This window comes from Chlorocebus sabaeus, chromosome 12 (assembly GCF_047675955.1).
Source record: "Chlorocebus sabaeus isolate Y175 chromosome 12, mChlSab1.0.hap1, whole genome shotgun sequence".
In the NCBI taxonomy this organism is placed as follows: domain Eukaryota; kingdom Metazoa; phylum Chordata; class Mammalia; order Primates; family Cercopithecidae; genus Chlorocebus; species Chlorocebus sabaeus.
This window is the reverse complement of record NC_132915.1, coordinates 86,568,553-86,587,458: the sequence shown is the minus strand read 5'-3', so window position 1 is coordinate 86,587,458 and position 18,906 is coordinate 86,568,553. Positions and strand designations below refer to the sequence as shown.

General features: G+C 42.1%; 1 protein-coding gene and 1 long non-coding RNA gene across 5 annotated transcripts in view; one reads left to right on the top strand and one right to left on the bottom strand.

Annotated features, from left to right (window-relative positions):
• The window catches only part of ASTN2 (astrotactin 2), a 987,199-nt gene that overhangs the window by 842,302 nt on the left and 125,991 nt on the right, over positions 1-18,906 (top strand). The gene's annotated exons all lie outside the window — the stretch shown is intronic.
• LOC140713088 (uncharacterized) lies at positions 7,452-10,422 on the bottom strand. Its single transcript, XR_012094949.1, has 3 exons — positions 10,071-10,422; positions 8,992-9,533; positions 7,452-8,242 (listed from the first exon to the last, which is right to left on the bottom strand). It is a non-coding gene; the product is annotated as an uncharacterized lncRNA (long non-coding RNA).

The window sequence follows — 18,906 nt, the reverse complement described above, 5'->3', positions numbered from 1 at the left end:
CTCCCATTCCCTAGCTCTGCTCTGCCCACCCTTATCTCTGGTCACTGCAAGTTGAAATCCCTCTGCTGAAATGCCCTTTGACTTCAACCTGAGACTATCAGAAGAGATTCACCTACAAGCCCCCTAATTATTGGATTGATAATTTAAATCAGTGATTCTATCCCTTCTAACTTCAAGTTGCTCATCTGTAAAATAGGGACCATCAATCCCTTTTCCACAGGGTCAAGGGAAAAATTAGATGAGGTAACTAACATCACTTGTTCAGCACTTGGCATAAACTAAGTACTTTTCACAGGATTAGTTCTCCCTCTTTTTGTTCTCTTCAACTCAACTCAGACACTGTTTTCATAAACCCAGTGCTCATCACACTGGATCATAACATACATTATTTTTCTCTTTGTTTGTTTGTTTCTTTCTTTTTTTTTTTTTGAGACAGGATCTCATTCTGTGGTGGTGTGATCTCGGCTCACTGCGGCCTTGACCTCCTGGGCTCAAGTGATCCTCCTGCCTCAGCCCCACCCACGTATCTGGGACAACAGGCACAAGCCACCACACCCAGCTAATTTTTGTATTTTTTTGTAGAGATGGGGTTTTTCCATGTTCCCCAGGCTGGTCTGCAACTCTTCAGCTCAAGCGAGTCAGTCACCTTGGCCACCAAAAGGCTAAGGTTACAGGTATAAGCCACCACGCCTGGCCTATAACATATATTCTTGTGTCTTCCCATTTTACTGGACTCTGAGTTAGTTCTTTGAAAGTCATTGTGGTTCTGCACTTGGATTCTGATTTCAAATCCTAGCCCCATCACCAGCTGTGTGTGACTTTGGATGAATTCGTCTGAGCTTCAGTTTCCTCATCTGTAAAATGGAAATAACCACAGCATCTACCTCCCTAGGTTGTTGTTAGGATTAAGTAAGAAAATGCACATAAAGTCCTTAGCAGAGCTCCTGGCACACAGGAAGAACCTGTAAATGTTTACTATTATTGTTGGTGGTGTTTTTGGTATTCCTAGTGCCTGGCCCAGGGAAGAGATGATGACTGTTGAAAGGATAAAAGTGCTTTATAAGCAAGGGAAGGGTGGGATGAGCTTTCTGTTGATTTTCAAAGGAGAGATGGTAAAAGATCCAAGGTGGGGCTTGCTTTGTGTGATTATGGGATCAAGCCAGGGCACTTCTGTACACCCTGAGCTGCACTCTTTCCCTCTTTTGTTTGAGATGTAGGAAGGGGGTAAGAAGGGGAGAATGCCCGAAACATTCATTGTGGGACAGGCACAGGCACAGGCACACAGAGTACCAACAACACATGAGCCGGCAGGGCCGTTCTTGCCAGTGTGCCGTAATCCTGTCCTGAAGCACTTCCTGCATTCCTGGCCCGGCCTAGCATCCTCTCATGCTCTCCCTGTGGCAGTGCCAGCCTGCAGGATCATCCCCTCCTACCCTGGCCTCCCATGGGGGCTACCTAAATCATCTTGCCTTTTCTTGGTTCGATGGGAAGCTCTTTGTTTTGGCTAAAATACCATGGGCCTAGGTGGTAGAATATCCTGAGTTTGAGTTCCAGCTACTGCTTACCAGATTTCTAATTAGGTCAAATGACTCAATATCCCTGAGCCCCAGTTTTCTTGCATATAAAATAGGGATATTAATCCCCATTCACAAGGTTGTCCTGAGAGATATGTGAAACACCAGGTGGTATGCCTAGTCAATGCCTGACATATTAGTAACTGCTTCTTAGGGGACTGGTCAGTCCTCCTTCCTCTTTTCATTGTCCACAGCTGCATCTGGCCACTGCTCCACACCGGCCTCCTGGATATAGGATGAGTTCCCTGTAAAAGGGAGTGTTCAAAGCAAGGCCAAATGGCACCCAAATGCAAATAAAGGGGTGGGACCCTCAATAACCATTTGGGTTCATTGAAACTTATAATTCTGCAACTCTGTAAAATGCTTCCCAGGTTGGGAAGGTCAGTGTTGGGACAAAGGGGCCACTCATGAGCTTCCTCCTCCCTCTTCCTGTCACCATCACCAGTGCCCTGAGCTTTTCTCCTTCTAGCACATTGCCAGAGAGTTGCCCTTTAGCTGGATAACTCCCCGGCATGTATTCTCATTTCCCTCATCAGCTCACTATGCAGTGAATCTGTTCACATTCTCCTGCCTAGCTTTAGTACACAGTCCAATATAGAGGGAGAGGTACAGAGTCAATGTTTTCAGGGGAAAATGATTAAGGAATTTGCTTTGGGGCTATCTGCAGTAGTCAGCACCCGCTGAACTTTCTACTGCGGTCTCTCTCAAACAGTGCCTTTTCTATATGAACAATGTTAGGAAATCCACTTGGGGTGCTTTCTTAGCCTAGGACCCCAAGACCTTATATTAATTTAACAAAGATACATTGATTGCCGACTATATGTCAACCTAGGTGCTTAGTAGAGATGTGCTTTTTCTTTAATGGTCTATAAATTAAGACTCAATGGAACCTATAGAATTTAAGGTGGTCTGCATCCTGCCATCTCCCCGGCCTCACTTCTCATCACTCCTCAGTAGGGATCCTATACTCAGCCACACCAAAGTAGTTACATTCCCTGAAGGACTGTGCCATATTACTCTTGTTCATCTTTTTGGGCCTTACCATCCTTCTGAGTTTTTATTTATTTTTTATTACACATTCCGGAACGCTTGAGTTTTTTTAATCAGTAAGTTTGTATTTTTATAATTATTAAAAATGTAATTTTACTTTGAAAGAAAGAGACAAGCCAATAAAAGTGATACTGCAGTATCTGGGTTGTGGTAATTTAGAGGCAAATACAGGTGTCATCACCAAGCAGAGGGAATTAAAAGTAGAACCTTGAAGGACAAGGTAGGACTTGAATGGAATGAAGAAAGAAGGGTGTTCTAGTTGCAAGTACAAAAGTCTGAAGGTTGTAGCTTGTGAATCATGTACAAGGACAAGAGACACCAAGACAAATGTAGGTTAGTTTGTATGGATGCTGAAGGGAATAAGGATGGAGTCTTAACTTGAAATCCACTGTACATTGTCTTTCATTGAATGCCAGGCTGCCACACTTGATTTTGAGCCCATACCAGTTGGAGGGTTACTGAAGTTTAATGTGCAAAGGAATAACATCATGGGGTGTGCACTACAGGTGAAATAGCAGAGATGTTGCTCTGACACATCTGATGAAACTGGGACTTCTGCACATTGACTTTGCTACCTGCAAAGGGGAGGTGGTCCACACCCAGTCTGTAAAAACGGGCAAACATTTTAGCATTGGCCTTGACTTATTGAAAAGAGAAAAGGCCAATCTCTTTTTCAAGAGGAAACTAGGTTTGTTGTCTTTCTCTGCCTTCCCAACAGACTAAATCCAGGCACATGTTCACAAGCACCTTCCACTGGGATCAGTGAGCTGTTTATTCAGCTTATCTCAAATGCAGGCAGCTTTCTCTTTGCATAGCTGCAATAAGCTCACCCTCAGGGCTTAGAACACAATTGAAGTGGGGTTGGGTGGAGTGGGAGACAGAAAGGGAACAGTTATGAGCAGGTCTGGGTCCTGACACTGGCCTTTGAGTATACTGTTCACTATCTTTTAAAAAGTGATTTTTGTAGCCCAAAAAGGCCTTATTTCCTACCTTTTTCCTTCTTACTTAAGGCTTGGCAAGTTAGGACCCATGGACTAGCTGTCTGTTTTGTAGATAAAGTTTTATTGGAACACGGCCATGTCCTTTTATTTACATATTATCTATGGCTGCTTTCACTCTACATGGCAATGTCAAGCACTTTCAACAGAGACTGTGTGGTTCACAAGGCAGAAAATATTTACTACCAGCTACTTCACATTTAAAAGTTGCTGACCTTTGATCTAACTAAGCTTCCTCTATCCTTCAAAGCATAGCTAAAATTCACTTCCCCTGGGAAGTTTTCCCAGACTCTCCCAGGTCTCACTCAGTCCTCTCACCTTGGATGTACAATGCCACTTCTTGTCCACATTTTTTAGTACCATGTTTCTTTTTTTAATATTATTTTAAAAACAATTCTAAGTACAATGTATGGCTTTGGGGACAACTGCCACATTTTATATTTTCTATAAAATCATACTCACAGGAGTTGGCAAAGTGGAAGTTGTATATGGTTTATAGCGAGGTGCCTGGTTTTGAGTGTTGCTGTCACTGACCAATGCCATAAGTTGGGACAAACCATTTCACTTCTCTGAGTCTCTGTTCTCATCTGTCATTTAGCATGATAACATAGCACCTACCTATGTAGGTGAGTACAAGATCCAAAGAGATTAACTCAAAAAAACACATAAAAGCAAAAGCAAACAAACAAAAAACATGATTCTTGTAGTAAGTGGTTATTTAATAATAATTGAATTATGATACTTGGGGTCTTGCTTTGCCCATGTGTATATTTCGAATTTTCTCCCATAACATTCTGGAAAAAAATCCATTATTCATATCTTTTGTGAAATGCTGAGTGCAGTCTCCTCCTTTCTTAGAAATTCATAAGACATTATCATATTAAAGGCTCTGAGATATCCCATGAGAAAAAAATCTGTTTAACTTTATTTAATCTTGTATTTTTTCAAATTTATTTGGCCACACCTTGAAATAAGTATTAATGTCTCATGGGAGGTGATGTTCTGAAGAACATACTTTGGACCAATTGGGCCAAGTGGTCCTTTGGTTCACCTGGAGCTGTCATCCTGAGTGAAAGAATAGCCATTGCTTATCAGAGCCTCCTCTTTAATCACCAGCCCAAGAAATGCAATGAAAACTCATGTTTTTTTTGTTTTTGTTTTTCATAAAATGGTGCTTTTGGTTGTGTTTCTTCTATAAGGCAAGAAATAGTAAATGTGCATATTCTTAAACCCCAGGATATTAACCATGCAGGCTGTTGGGTGTTCTGCCTCCTGGTGTGTGTGTGTGTGTGTGTGCATGCACCCACATGTGTGCATACAGCACCTTTCTCTTCCTGTTGAGGCTGTGAGAATCACACACCTGGGGCATTACAAGTCCTGGGTGCCTCTATAACTATTCCCTTTCTTCTCACAAGAGTGCCTTTGACCTCTTTCCGTTAAATAGACTAGAAACGTTTCAGTCCTCCCTCTTTCTGGAACTGGAACCCTTGGGTCTCCACCTTGGGTCCCTGTTGCAAAGGGGAAATTGGGAAATTGTTACCAAGGGAAAGCATGAAGTCATTGGGTAAGCATAGATTTGAGATTCTGACTTCCTCAGACATAAATTGGGAATAGGAATAGCTGACCCTGTCACCTGTGAGGGCTAGCACACATTTTGTTGGCTTATGCCCATGGGGCTGAGACCCAGGTAGGTGAAGCCTTCCTCACCATCTGCTCAAGACACATCTGCCAAATACCCAGTATCTCAGCGCACTTATTCACATCCTCTTTCCTTCTCCAAAATATTGCACTTTAAATGGCAAATTATAGGGGGTCCCTACCCATTCGTCTCCTAAAGTCCCTTATTAAGAAGGCTGGAAGTCTCAGGAGTGAGCAGCAAGGGGAAGAGGAAGTGTTTCCAGTAATGTTCGTGGCCCATATAGCCAACAGAGGGCGCTCCCACACCATGCAACACTGGGGTCCAAGGATCCGGGCAATTCCCGGGGAAGGCGGCCAGCTGACCTTTCTCCAGGCTGTTTCTTGGGTTGCCAGAGCAGCGAAGGTGTCAGCTGAGAGTGGTCACAGCCTGGGGAGGAGAAGGCAGGGAGAGAGGCTGGGGCACCCGAAGGGGAGGAAGAGCTGGCAGGGAAAACACACAGACGCATTTCACAGAGACAGAGACACAGGGAAACACACAGAATATGCAGTTGTACCTACAAATAACAAATGCAACATACCCCACACAGACACAGCATGCAGCCAGGGGATTTAGGGAAATCATACAGGATGCAGACTCACAAATGAATGCAATCCATCCCATACAGGTATACACAATGCAGTCATCTCAGCCAGCTAAACAAAAACAAAGGCAACACACAGACACAAGCACATACAAACATACATGTGAGCACATCACCCAAGAGGGACATTCAAGCTATGTGCAGTTGACGAAAGGCAGATAGCAAAGACACACAGACACACACACGGGAAGCACACAGACACATACAATAGATCCACAACACATACAAAGTCACACACCATGGGGATAGCACGCCATGCACAGACAACACACAGCTTGTACTCAACATATGACAGATGCCTCAAGAGGCATATCATAGATAAACAGCACAGGCACACAGATGCGTAAACATAGCTACCTTCCCACTGGCATACTGTAAAGATATACGTACCATGTGCCATGTGGATCCATCCAGCACAAACAGGCACACAGACACATTAGATGGCCACTCAATAGCACCCACCACACACCACACACCAAACACTCACACTCACCATATGGACATAACTCCACATGGATCAAAAGCACTTGTAATTCAGTAAATGTTTCTAAAAAAGAAAAGAGGGATAGGCCAGAAATGGGGAAAGAAAAGAGGAAGAGTTGTGAAAGATGGAAAAAGAGACAGAATAGAAGAAAAGTGAGAAGACCCAGGGAAGGAGGGCTGGAGTCCAGATCGAGTGCTCAGATCTGCCTCGGTCATGATAGCAAAGAACAAGCTGGTTTCAGGTAGCACCCTTGGGGAAACCACATAGACTTGGTGGCTACAGCAGGGGCTGATGATGCCCCAGGGAAAGCAAGCCACCAGTGTGGGGCCAGGGGTTGTGCCTCAGTCTTATCTGGGGCAGTGGCACCGAATCATATCTCTCTGAGTCCTTGCAGCTTCCATTTCATCTCCAGGGAGATCAGCTCCAATCTTCCCCATCTCATTTAATCCTGACCTGTGAGTGTCTTACTGTTCATATCCGACTTTCTCTAGGCAGCAAATGTAGCAAAGAAACAATTACCAAAACTTTCAGGATGTATCTCCTTCCTCCTTTTAAAAATATACCTTTTAAACAATAAAGGAGAACACGTGAGTGATCCTAACAGAGCTTGTTCTGCCAGAAAAGACAGGACAGGTCAGGATGGTACAGGATTCAGCAAAGGTTGCTTATTATGTAACTAAACAAATAAAGCTTACTTGGAATCACAGGATTTTGAGTGAAACAGATTCAGATCAACAAACTTTCTCAAGCAACCATCCTGGCCCAGATCAATGCAGGGTGCTGGGATATAGAAATAAGAGACTCAGCCGGGTGCGGTGGCTCATGCCTGTAATCCCAGCACTTTGGGAGGCCGAGGCAGGTGGGTCATGAGGTCAGGAGATCAAGACTATCCTGGCTACCATGGTGAAACCCCATCTCTACTAAAAATACATAAAAAAATTAGCCGGGCGTGGTGGCAGGTGCCTGTAGTCCCAGCTACTTGGGAAGTTGAGGCAGGAGAATGGTATGAACCTGGGAGGCGGAGCTTGCAGTGAGCCGATATGGCACCACTGTAGTCCAGCATGGAGCCTGGGTGACAGAGCGAGACTCTGTCTCAAGAAAAAAAAAAAAAGAAAAAGAAAAGAAAAAAGAAGGAAAAAAATGAGACTCAAAGCCCTCATGTTAAAACCTACAGAACAATGGGTGATAGAGATATAAAATTTAAAACTTATACAATAAGAGGTAAAGGGTTAAATAAATATTTGGTTATTTTTCTATTGATAAGGAAAGAAGGGGCAGAATGAACATTAATTGAAAACCCACTACATGAACTGTGCTGGGCACTGTGTATCAGTTATCTCAGTTAAAGCTCATAAAACAACTTTGGAAAGTAGAAATTATCAGCTTCATGCTTCAGATAAAGAAAGCAAGGCTAGAAACGTGAAACCACCTGCTCCAGACAGCAAAGTTAGGGAGCCCAGATTCTAACCAAGTAGCCTGCTTCAGAGCCCCCTGCCTTTCCCACCCCATGGTAATAAGCATCTCCAATGACTTTTCACATCTTGAGCAAGAGTCAACAGAAGCAGGAGACAGACAGTTAAAGCAGAGAGATTCTGAATTAGACGGCATGATGGAATACATTAGACTCTCCAACCAGTCAGAGAAACCTTGGGCTGTGAATTTGCTTGTCATTTCCCTAAGGCCTTGCGTGCTCCAGTTTCTGGGTCTGGAAAGAGGTCTCCACTTAGGTATCAACATGCTGATTCCCAAAGTTCCTGCGGAGGCCCTCTGTCCTTGGATGGTTCAGCTCTCGGCTCCGTCATCATGCAGCCTATCATGTGAGCCAGGTGTCAGGGATCTCTGGCATCTTGAGTTTCCCTAGGTGTCAATATGTAGAGAAAAAAAGAAGGGCAGCAAAACTTGTGAACTCAAATGTGGATTGAAGCTGAAGAGAACCAAATTCTCTTCTCCAGTTCACATGGTCTGGAGCACACATTTCTTTACTGTATCACTGAGTGTCTGTTGTGAATTTTCAGATAAACAGCAGAGCTGGAAGGAACACTTGAGATTGTCTAGTTCTTTATTGGTAGGAAAGCTAAGGTCTAATAACATGTCTTAATTTACTACTGCTGTGTTTTGATTGATAATCATGACAGCAAACATTTATGAAGTACTTAATATTGTGCCAGGAACTACGTTAAGCACTTTGCACATATTGCATCATCAGATGTTCACCATGCTTCTGTTAGGCTGGCACTATATTTGTCATTTTCACACACAAGCAAACCAAAGCTCTGAGACTTGCAGTGGCTTGCCATGGATTGCATGGCTAGCCAGTGACACCATTGACATGCAAACCAGGCCCATCTGATTCTTAGTTCTAATTCCTAACGACTTTGGTTTGTTGCTTCCCTGACTACTGAGGAAACATGGAAAGGGATATTTAGCCCAGATTTAGAAGGAAGATAACTCAGGTGCAGAGAAGAAGAGTATCTTGCTCACACTTCAGAGATCTGAACCTCTCATCTGCTTCCCTACCTACTCTTCCCTGGACCAATCTTGACCCTATCATTTTTCTTTCAGGGTTGGTTTAAAAAAAAAGTGTCGGAGTAAAAAAAAGGCCTCACCTTGCCTAAAGGATGTTTTTGTAATACTAGAAAGTGGCATTCTCCCTGTCCTGAGCTTCTTTCCTCTTTAGCAGGTCACCCAATTGTTGCCTCCCAGTTGGCTCCTTTGAGTGGGGGATCCTCTATCCCTTAGCCCCTTCAGTCTTGCCTGGTTCAGTTTGGTCCTGTGGTCCTGGCCCCCCATCAAGGTAGTAGTATCTTTCCTCAATTCAAACCTAAACTGAATATTTGTCTCTGGGCCTCAGAGAGGAACCAGACTCAGGGTGGTGAAATGACTAGCCTGGAGTGTCCCAACAAAGACTCTGTGTATAGAGAATGGAGGGCTGGCTGGTAAGGCTGGGGACTATAGTGTTCAAATGTTGTTTATGCTGATAGGATGGGTCTCTCATTTGGCAAGAAGATTTATCTGGCATTTTGTAGCTCTGTCTGCTGAGATTTGGCTGCAGATTCAGGTTCTCAAGATGGAAAGGTTAATGGCTGCCTTTCTTCTCAAATATATTTTCTCCCTCGCTTTTCTTGGTCTTTCATCTACTTAATATATCCTAAAAAAAAGATAAAAATTAAAATTAAAAAATTTAAAAAATATATCCAAAACTCCTTCCACGTGATGAGCTCACTATCGGCTAGTCCACTAGTACAGTATTGAAATGAAATGCAAAGCATCCTTGTCCCAATAGGAAGGGCACCTTAGGTTTTCTATCTGCTAAATGGATCTCAGAATCATTTCTTAATATATTTTGCATTATACATTTTCTAGTATCTATCCTGGTGAGAAGGAGAAATGAAAGTGTGTATCCCACATTTGGGGGCTTCATCTGAATTATTAATGACATCTAGAGCGGAATACTTAGGCCTTTACTGAGAGACTAAGTACCTGAATTATAGTTTCAGCTCTACCATTTGTTAGCTGTTTAATCACATCTTTACAGTGAGGTGATAATAATATTCATATATACAGTAGAGGCTCAGTGAATGTTAGCTACTATTTTTGCTACCTGTTTCATTATGGTCATTATTAAAGGCACAGTCTCTCTGAGGTTTGGTTTTCATATCTGGGATGCAGGGATAATAATTCTTACCTTGACATTTGGGAGAGGGGTGTAAAATGAGAAAGTGCCTAGCATACAGCCTGGCAGGCAGTAAAGTTTCAATAACTAGCAGTTATTCAATAACTAGTAGTATGATCTGTCCTGCCTTCTGCCTGCCAACCCTACTTCCTTCATCTTCTTCATGAAATAGTTCCCACACCACTATTTTATGTCTCTTATTTAAACCACCTCTTACTGGTCTTGCTGTCTTCTGCCTTCACTCCTTCAATCCATCTTCTATGCTACAGCCAGAAGGATCCTCCAAGGCCATTTTGATGTCACAAGCCTCCTGTGACTGTTCCCCATCTGGGAGAGCCTATGTTTTTAGGGACATGAGAGCCACTATCCACCCCCTGAGTCCAGGGAGAAGCCACATGTCCACAAGGTTTCAGCCCAGTGACTGGACAGAGACTTCCCAGAATAGGCTGTCAGCGCCCCTTCCCGCCAACTGAGAAGAGCACTCAGTAGGGAAGAACTGGGGAGGGCTGTCAAGGCTGCCACCCAGAGACAGAAGCCTAGGCTTGCAGCCTCACAGAGATGTACTACAGCCAGCTTGTCTGGCTCCTGAGGACAACTGCACACATATCTTTCCAAGTCCACGTTCAGTGAAATCACAGTGGTAGTGTGAAATTGGCCAGGGTGGAAGTATTTATATGTTGGAAATCAGCCAGCGCTACAAATCAGCACTTTTCGTGTCTTCCCACAGAGAGCCAAGTTGTTAAACATTTACCAGCACTCAACTGAACCTCAGTCTTATCAATTGTTCACAAGTCACATGACCTCTCTCAGTCTTGGTTCCTTCATATGTACGTTGAGGATAGTGTGTTAGCTTGGATCCTCTGAGAAGCAGATGCTGAGATGGGATAAAACATCAAATGATTGTATTAAGGGAAAGGCCTATGTGAGAGAAGATGGGAGTTTGCTTGTGAAGGCTGGGTGGGAGCCATCAGGTTGGGGCTAGTCTGACGCTGAGTGAAGGAGAGTGGGAAGGAAGGTTGTGCAGAAGCATCCCAGGCTGCTGCCCAGCCTAAGGGAATCCTCCAGACAGTCTGCCATCTGAGGAGGATTCCTGTATCTCCCAGAATGGGCTTGCCTCAGTATCCCTGCTATGCCCAGTCATTGGCTAGGAGCAGCCTATAGAAAGTGTGGCCTCAGTGCAGATGCAGGGTTAAAATTCAGAGTACTCAGACTAGGGCTCTTGATTAGTTAAACCCCCTGTCATTGGATTTCTGCATGGTGAATCATTGTGGCTGCTGCAGATATTGACACATCAAATCCTGTTGATCCAGATCACAACATATACCTTTAGAAATATTTTCTAAGCACCTAACCTATGCAAAACACCGTTCTGAGTCCTGGGGATGGAGAAATTTCCAGTAATAAAGTTCTGGACCTTATAAGCCCCATACAGAGGAGATTAACAAGTAAACAGATACATTCAAGAGAATGTGAAAAGTAAGGGGATGATGGCTAATGAGGCTGTCAGTAAAGGCTGCATAGAAAAATAAAGGATTGAGCTGATCCTAGAATGAGCCCAGTATTGGGTGAAATGGAAATTCCAGGCAGAAAAATCTTCAAAAGCAAAGTCGCAACATATGAAAGAGCATGAAAGATTCAAGGATTTGTGCATGACTCAACATTGATTCAACATGAGATACAAAAGCAGAATTACTGAGAAATGACCCTGGAGGAGAAATCAATGCAAGACAAGGCTAAGGAATTAGATGCATTTATTATTTTTGTTGTTGTTGTTGTTTTTTTTTTTTTTTTTTTTTAGAGTGTAGACAAGTGAAGACTATTACAGACTTTCCATCAAATGCATATTTTAGAATGATCACTGGCTGCAGCTTGGAAGATGGACTGGAGGGCTATGTAACAGACAGAGCCTACACACGTAGAAGGCTGTTGGATGTAGAAGATGATGAGTGAAGAGTCTGAAACAGTATTCAAGTATTCAGCTTGTGTTATATGTACTTGTAATCGAAGGTCTCTCTCTAGATCTTCTACACCATAGTTTTCTAACTTCAGGTCATAATCCATTAGTAGATTGTGAAGTCAACTTACTGGATTGGAGCCAACATTTAAAAAAAGAAAATAGGATGTAGGCTGCGTGTGGTGGCTCATGCCTGTAATCCCAGCCCTTTAGGAGGCCAAGGCAGGAGGATCTCTTGAGTCCAGGAGTTCAAGATCAGTCTCGACAACATGGCAAGACCCTGTCTCTGCTAAAAATACAAACAAAAAATGGCCAGCCCATGTGGTAGTGTGTGCCCATGGTCCCAGTTACTCAGGAGACTGAGGCTGAGGTGGGAAGACCACTTGAGCTTGGGGTCAGGGGTGGGAATGGGTGGGCAGGTGGAGGGAAGGGTGTGACTGGAGGTTGCAGTGAGCTGATATCACACCACTGCACTCCAACCTGAGTGATGAAGTGAAATACTGTCTCAAAATAAATAAATAAATAATTTATATAAATAAATATATTTATATAAATATATATATTTTTTGAGACACTGTCTCAAAAACATTATCCTGAATATATTATACATACATTATCCTGAATGTATCTGTTTACTTGTTAATCTCCTCTGTATGGGGCATATATATATATGTGTATATGTATGTAATATTTCAGATTGTATTGCATGTGGCAAGCCTAAGGATTTTTTCATAAAGCTTGCATTTCAGTCATATACACATGCATGTGTATACTAGGTTGGGATGGACAATATATGAATCACAGTCAAAAAGTTATAGACTATGAAATATTGTAGGGCAGTGTTGTGTCTTACACATCTTAAACTCAAGGAATTACAGAGTTGGAGGAGGCCTTTGGGTCTAGCTGACTTAGGTTTGTACTCCCAGTCTACCTCCTTCAATTGGACAATGATGCTTAAAGAAGTTAAGTGATTTCTCCAAGATCAGATAACTCTTATCATATTCCTTACAATACCTGGTTTGATTAAGAAACTGAATCTGTGAATGCATTTATAAATGAATACAGATTATAAATTAATATCATGGAAATATTTGAGTAAATTAATTAATGAATAAATGAATCCATGAATGAATGAATGACTAAATCTATATATGACTATATGAAAAAATAAATAAATGAAGTACAAAGGAAGGAAAGAAGAATCGGAGGGAGGAAGAAAACTCTCGTATCCTTTCACAAGCACTGGGAATCTGTAGACTATCAGCCAAGAAGTGAAGGATTTCTGAATGACCCCAGGAAGGGGACAACAACCAGTTGGAATTAATCATGTGGCCAGCACAGAGATCAGCCAAAGTTGATGCAAGTGTCATTACTTGATACTGCAAGTAATGATGGTCTTGGAGTAGACTTTGTTACACACCCGTTTATTGGGTGAACTATTAACTGTCTTAGCATCAGGGTAGCAAGGCGCCTGACATTAGAGAATGAATGAGGTGTTTAGGGTGGGGAGAGATGGGCTCTTTTTCTAGCTCTGGTCTGCTGGGTCATCTCCAGCCCCAAGGGCTGCCATGCCATTATTTGTCAATCCCATGACCAGGAGGCAATCAGTTCCATGCACTTTGGGCCACCTCAGAAAGCTACATGTTTAGTTCAGGGGAGAAGTGCATTAACATGGAAGAGCAAGACCCAAAGAGCCACCTGAGATCACTAAAAGTTAATCAGGCCTCTGTCATTTTAACTATTTGAATCAGGTTTAGATTTAACTCTGGACTTCTCTGCTTATTTGATGTGTGGCACTGGGTTAGTCACTTTACCTTTCTGAGCTTTCATTTACTCAACTGTAAAATAGACATATCAATCTTAAACTGGTTCTATAATCCACGTGCTTGCGAAGAGTTTATGGTGTATAGATGCTTATCCTCTACCTCTCTTCTTTGTCCTTAAAATCTCCCATGCTTTTTATCTACTTACCAATTCAGTTATTCCAGAAGTATCTGTTGAGTTCTTACTATGTACCAGGCACTGGTATCAGCAGTGTACCAAAGAGACAAAACTCCTTGCCTTCACGGAGCCAACATTCCGGAACATGAGGTTGCAGCTGCAATCCAGAGGCATCATTCGCTCACCTCTAAAAGATGATTCTAGAAGGAAAAGGAGACAGGAAAAGGAAAAAAAAATAATAATAAATATTTTATCAGATGTTGGTAATTGATATAGAAGAAAAAGAAAAGCAGAAAAAAAAGACAACTATGCTAGATGAGAGAAAGGGCTATCTAGTTTTAAATAAGTAAGTCAGAAAAGAGCAGTGTTGGAGCAAAGATCGGAAGGAGATGAGAGATCTGAATGAAGAGCGTCTCAGGCAGTGGGAAGAGCAAGTGCCAGACCTTGAGATGGGAGCGTGCCTGATGTGTCTGAGGATGACAAAGAGACCATTGTTCATGTGGTTCTCTCTATTGCAAATTCTTTCCTTGCTATTCTGTTGAGAGAATTCTCAACTAATCTTCAGACCTCAGTTCCTTCTCTTTTGTCATACCGGACAGAAAAATTACTCTGTGATGGTCGCTTACATCTGTTCTCCTCCAGAATGCAAGTTCCATGAGGGCAAGGCTTATACCTCTCTTGGTCATCTCTGTGTCTTTAAGACCAAGCATACTTTCTGGCTCAGAGTAGGCACTGAATGAATATTTATTAAATGCAGTGTTAAATGAACGCATGAGCTTTCTGAACCTTCCCTCTGTCTTCGGCTTAATCAGTGCCCCTTCATCCTTCATTTTTCAAAGTCACGCATAACCTTTGCTTTCTCCAAGAAGCATTTTCTTTTTTTTTTTTTTTTTTTTTTTAATGAGGCAGAGTCTCACTCCGTCACCCATGCTGCAGTGCAATGGCATGATCTCGGCTCACTGCAACCTCTGCCTCCGAGGTTCAAGCAATTTTTCTGCCTCAGCCTCCTGAGTAACTGGGATTAAAGGCACCCTGCTAATTTTTGTATTTTTTTTCTTAATAGAGATGGAGTTTCGCTGTGTTGGCCAGGCTGGTCTCAAACTCCTGACCTCAAGTGATCCGCCCACCTAGGCCTCCCAAAGAGCTGGGATTACAGACTTGAGCCACAGTGCCCAGCCCAAGAAGCATGCTTTAATTTGTCAAGGTTATGCTCACCTCTCCTTAACCTGATCTCCAGAGTCCACACAGGAGAACATTAGTCCAGTGGAATGCTAATATATGAGCCGTAGAATATAAAAACAGTTCTGGGACCAGTTCCTTTGGAAAAATGTTGGTTAATCAAATGTAAACAGGTTTCTTTATTCAATGACTTTTCAGAAACTTTCATGTCAAAGGGGCTTGTGAATTTCAAAGAGAGGGGAATTGTTAAGGAAAGTTTCCTGAATGTGCTTGACTATGGTGCTTTTTCTAAAAGAACAATTTTCAGGAACCCACTTTGGGAAATACTGACTGAAAATTTGTTGGGATTCTCCCATCTTTTGGACTGTTCTTTGGTTTAACCTCAGCCAACCTGTCACTCTAGCTTCATGGCCCAAGGCAGCCATCCTGGTTTTGATTTCTCCCTCTTGCTTGCCTGCTGAGACAAGGGCTTCTCAGGAAGAAGAAATTAACCCACACTTTAAAATTTTCCTGGCCAGTAGGGAACTCCTAAAGGAATATGAAGATCATAATTGTGTAAATTAAGAGGAAGTCAAGGGAATGAAAGGGGGACACCTATGTCCAGGCCAGTGGAGGACAAGAACATGGCTTTCTTTCTTACCCTCCATAGCTACCTTCTCACCCTCCATAGCTACCTTCTCAAGTAGTCTCAACAATAAAAGTTTGGCAGGTCAGTTCATGCTGTAACAATTAAATTAGTTGTGGTATGTAACAGATGGAGCTTGATACTCATAGGGATGGGATCTTTATCTTTGCTCCCTGGGGCTGTGGGAGGCGCCAACAGGCTCCTTCAGATTTTGACAAGGAGACTCTTGTTTTCTCCATCTCCTTTTATTTGTCTTTCTCAAAGTCATTCTCTGTTTCTGTTTTTCTCTTTGGTGGTCTACTTTGTCTCCTTTGTGTAAATTTGTGTAATTCCTTTGTGTTAATTTGGAATGACTTTTCTCAACCTGGAACCTGATGATCCAGTCAAACTTTAGGAAGTGGAAGATGATAACTGGTATAGTGGAGAGATTAGAAAAATATAACTGATTTTACCTCAATGTATTTTATTCTACTTGAATTTCGTTTAAATTAATGAAGATTTATTGAACTTCTACCAAGGGCCCTTTTTAGTTGGCATTGAGGACGCTAAGATGATTAAGTTCTAGCCGTTGTTCACAAGAACTTTCTAGCATAGCAGGGGAGACAGACATAAGAAAATGACCAAATGCATCACGATGCATACTAGAGTAGAGGATATTCGGCAAGAGGGAACCTGGGTGCGAGTGTTTGGATGATTTGTGCTCATGGGATGAGTTTGAAGCAGGGACACACTCTCTCTCTCTTAAAGCATCGGTTCTTAACATGTTAGTCCTCCAGCCTTATTTTCCCTACACCCTCTCTCAGCTTCATCTTTTCAAACTACCCAGAGTTCATCTAGATATCTCTATGTCCACCCCATCCTAGCAAAACAACACATGTACATTTTTCTTTGTTCTTGTGGAAACGTTCCTAGCTGCTTTGCCAAATACCAGTCGTGATGTGTAGTTTAAATAACTTTCACTTTTTCTGAGAAGCTCCCCTCTATCTTCCCTCTCCGCCTCCCTTTCAGACCCAAATATTAATACTTAAATTCTGTGCACCTAACATAATGTTCATGCCTTCAACTATTCAAAAAATATCTATTGAATGCCTCCCAGGTCCCAGAGACATTTTGCTAGAGGTTAAAGACACATATGTCAAGAAGATAAGGCATAGCTCTGACCACATGGCACTTGCAGTCTAGTAGGAGACAAACACATCAATTGAATTTTAAAACTAATGAATGTATAAGGAAGAACCATCTAGAAGAAAGAGCTCACTTGTGTTAAAGACTTAAGGCTGGAGGGAAGCTGGAATGATGGACTGATAGACAAACTTATTGAAGGTTACTATGAAGGGAGGAGAGAGAGAGGGGAAGAACGACAAGAAGGGAAGAAGGGAGAGGAAGGATAGGGAAGTCCAGATCCACTGGGTCTAATGTTAAGGTTTTTGGATTTATTCTAAATATAATGGAAATCTGGGGACCGACTGGCTTGATGCCCCATAAGGAGTAAGACTATTTTGTTAATCACTGCCTCCATAGTTACCAGAAAAGTGCCTCGCATGAAGGCTTATGGAATGAGTGAAGGAGCTAGTGAATTAGTGATGTAATGAGATTTTACTTTACAAATACCACTGGGCTGTTATGTGGAGAATGAATTGTAAGGAGGCAAGAGAGGCAATGTATATAAGCCAAAGAAATGTGTAAGTCACATTTACACATTGTTAACTCACAATTAACATTTACAATGTTAATTGCAGCCCATTTGGGACCTCACTAGCCTGTGGCAGTATAGTACAATAGTTACAAATAAGAGAATTACATCCAGATCATCCTGGGTTCAAACCCCAGTATTGCTACTTATTAACCAGCAAGACCTTAAAAGCATTGCTTTGTACAATTGTTTCTTTATCAATAAAATAGAGACAATAATAGTAAGTGCCTTTTAGAGTGTTGTGAAGAGTAAACTAAGAAGAAAGAGGAAGAAAATGCTCCTGGCTCATATTAATAGTTCAAGGAATAAGAAGACAGAATAATATAAAGGCCACAAATACAGGTTCTTAAGCCAAACTTCCCAGGCTCAAATCCTGATTCTGTTACTTATTAGCTGTGTAACTTTGGACAAGTTCCTTAGGTTCCTTGAAGCTTAGCTTCCCAGGCAAAATAAGGAAATTAGTACTAAAGGCCCTTATCCAAAGTCCTTGGTATTAGATGTGATCAGGGTTCAGAATTTCTTTTTGGATTTTTAGAAAGGCACTGCAGTGCATATACCACATATTTTGTAACATTCTCGTTGGATTCACAGACAACATCCCCATCATCATACTTCCTACTTCTGCAGTTAGACATGTACATACACAAACATTCTAAGTGAGAGTAAAGAAAAAAGACCATAGATCGTAATTTAATTCAGAGAAGAATTATCTTCCAAATAAGTTGTGAAAGAAACTGTGTATGTGCTCCAGCCTGTTTCTCATCACCAGAAGCATAGGACTCTGCATAGAGATGTATTCAGCATATGTTTGTTGAATTTCCTCTCCCTAGATGATTTTCTCATCCATCTGGTCTGATGAGATTTCCAAGGTCTCAGCTCTCTAAATTGGTTTGTGGGACAGAATAAGGTTAGGGCAAGGGATTTACAGTGTAGCAAATGCCCCAGAGTGGAGTTTCCAAGGGTCTTTCTGATTGCAACATTTAACACATATGGAAGAGGAGGGGAGATCTCCTCCAGCCCCACAGGGTGTAGGCCTCATCAGGTGGCAAGCTTCTTTGTCATTGCCTGGCAAGGAAGCACATAAGGTAGAGTCAGGTAAGAACAGCTTCCCTACCCTAGAATGTAACCTGCATAAAGGTAACAATCTGTTGCATGTTTTGTTGACTGGTCTGTTCTAAACACCAACAAGAGTGACTGGCTCATAGTAGACACTCAATAACTATTAAATGAATGAGAATGAGCATTTCTTAAGTATCTACCTTGTGCCAGGCCATTTAGATAATTTCTTTCATTATCACATCAGTCTTGTGTAGAAGGGTATATTCTCATATCCTTTTTACATCTGAAGAAACTGAGGCTCAGACAAACTCAAGCCCTGGCTCTTTCTACTGTGTCTGACTGTATCAAGATAGGCGAACCTTGTGTCTGGTAGGTACTAAAGATTGAGGCTGCGCTG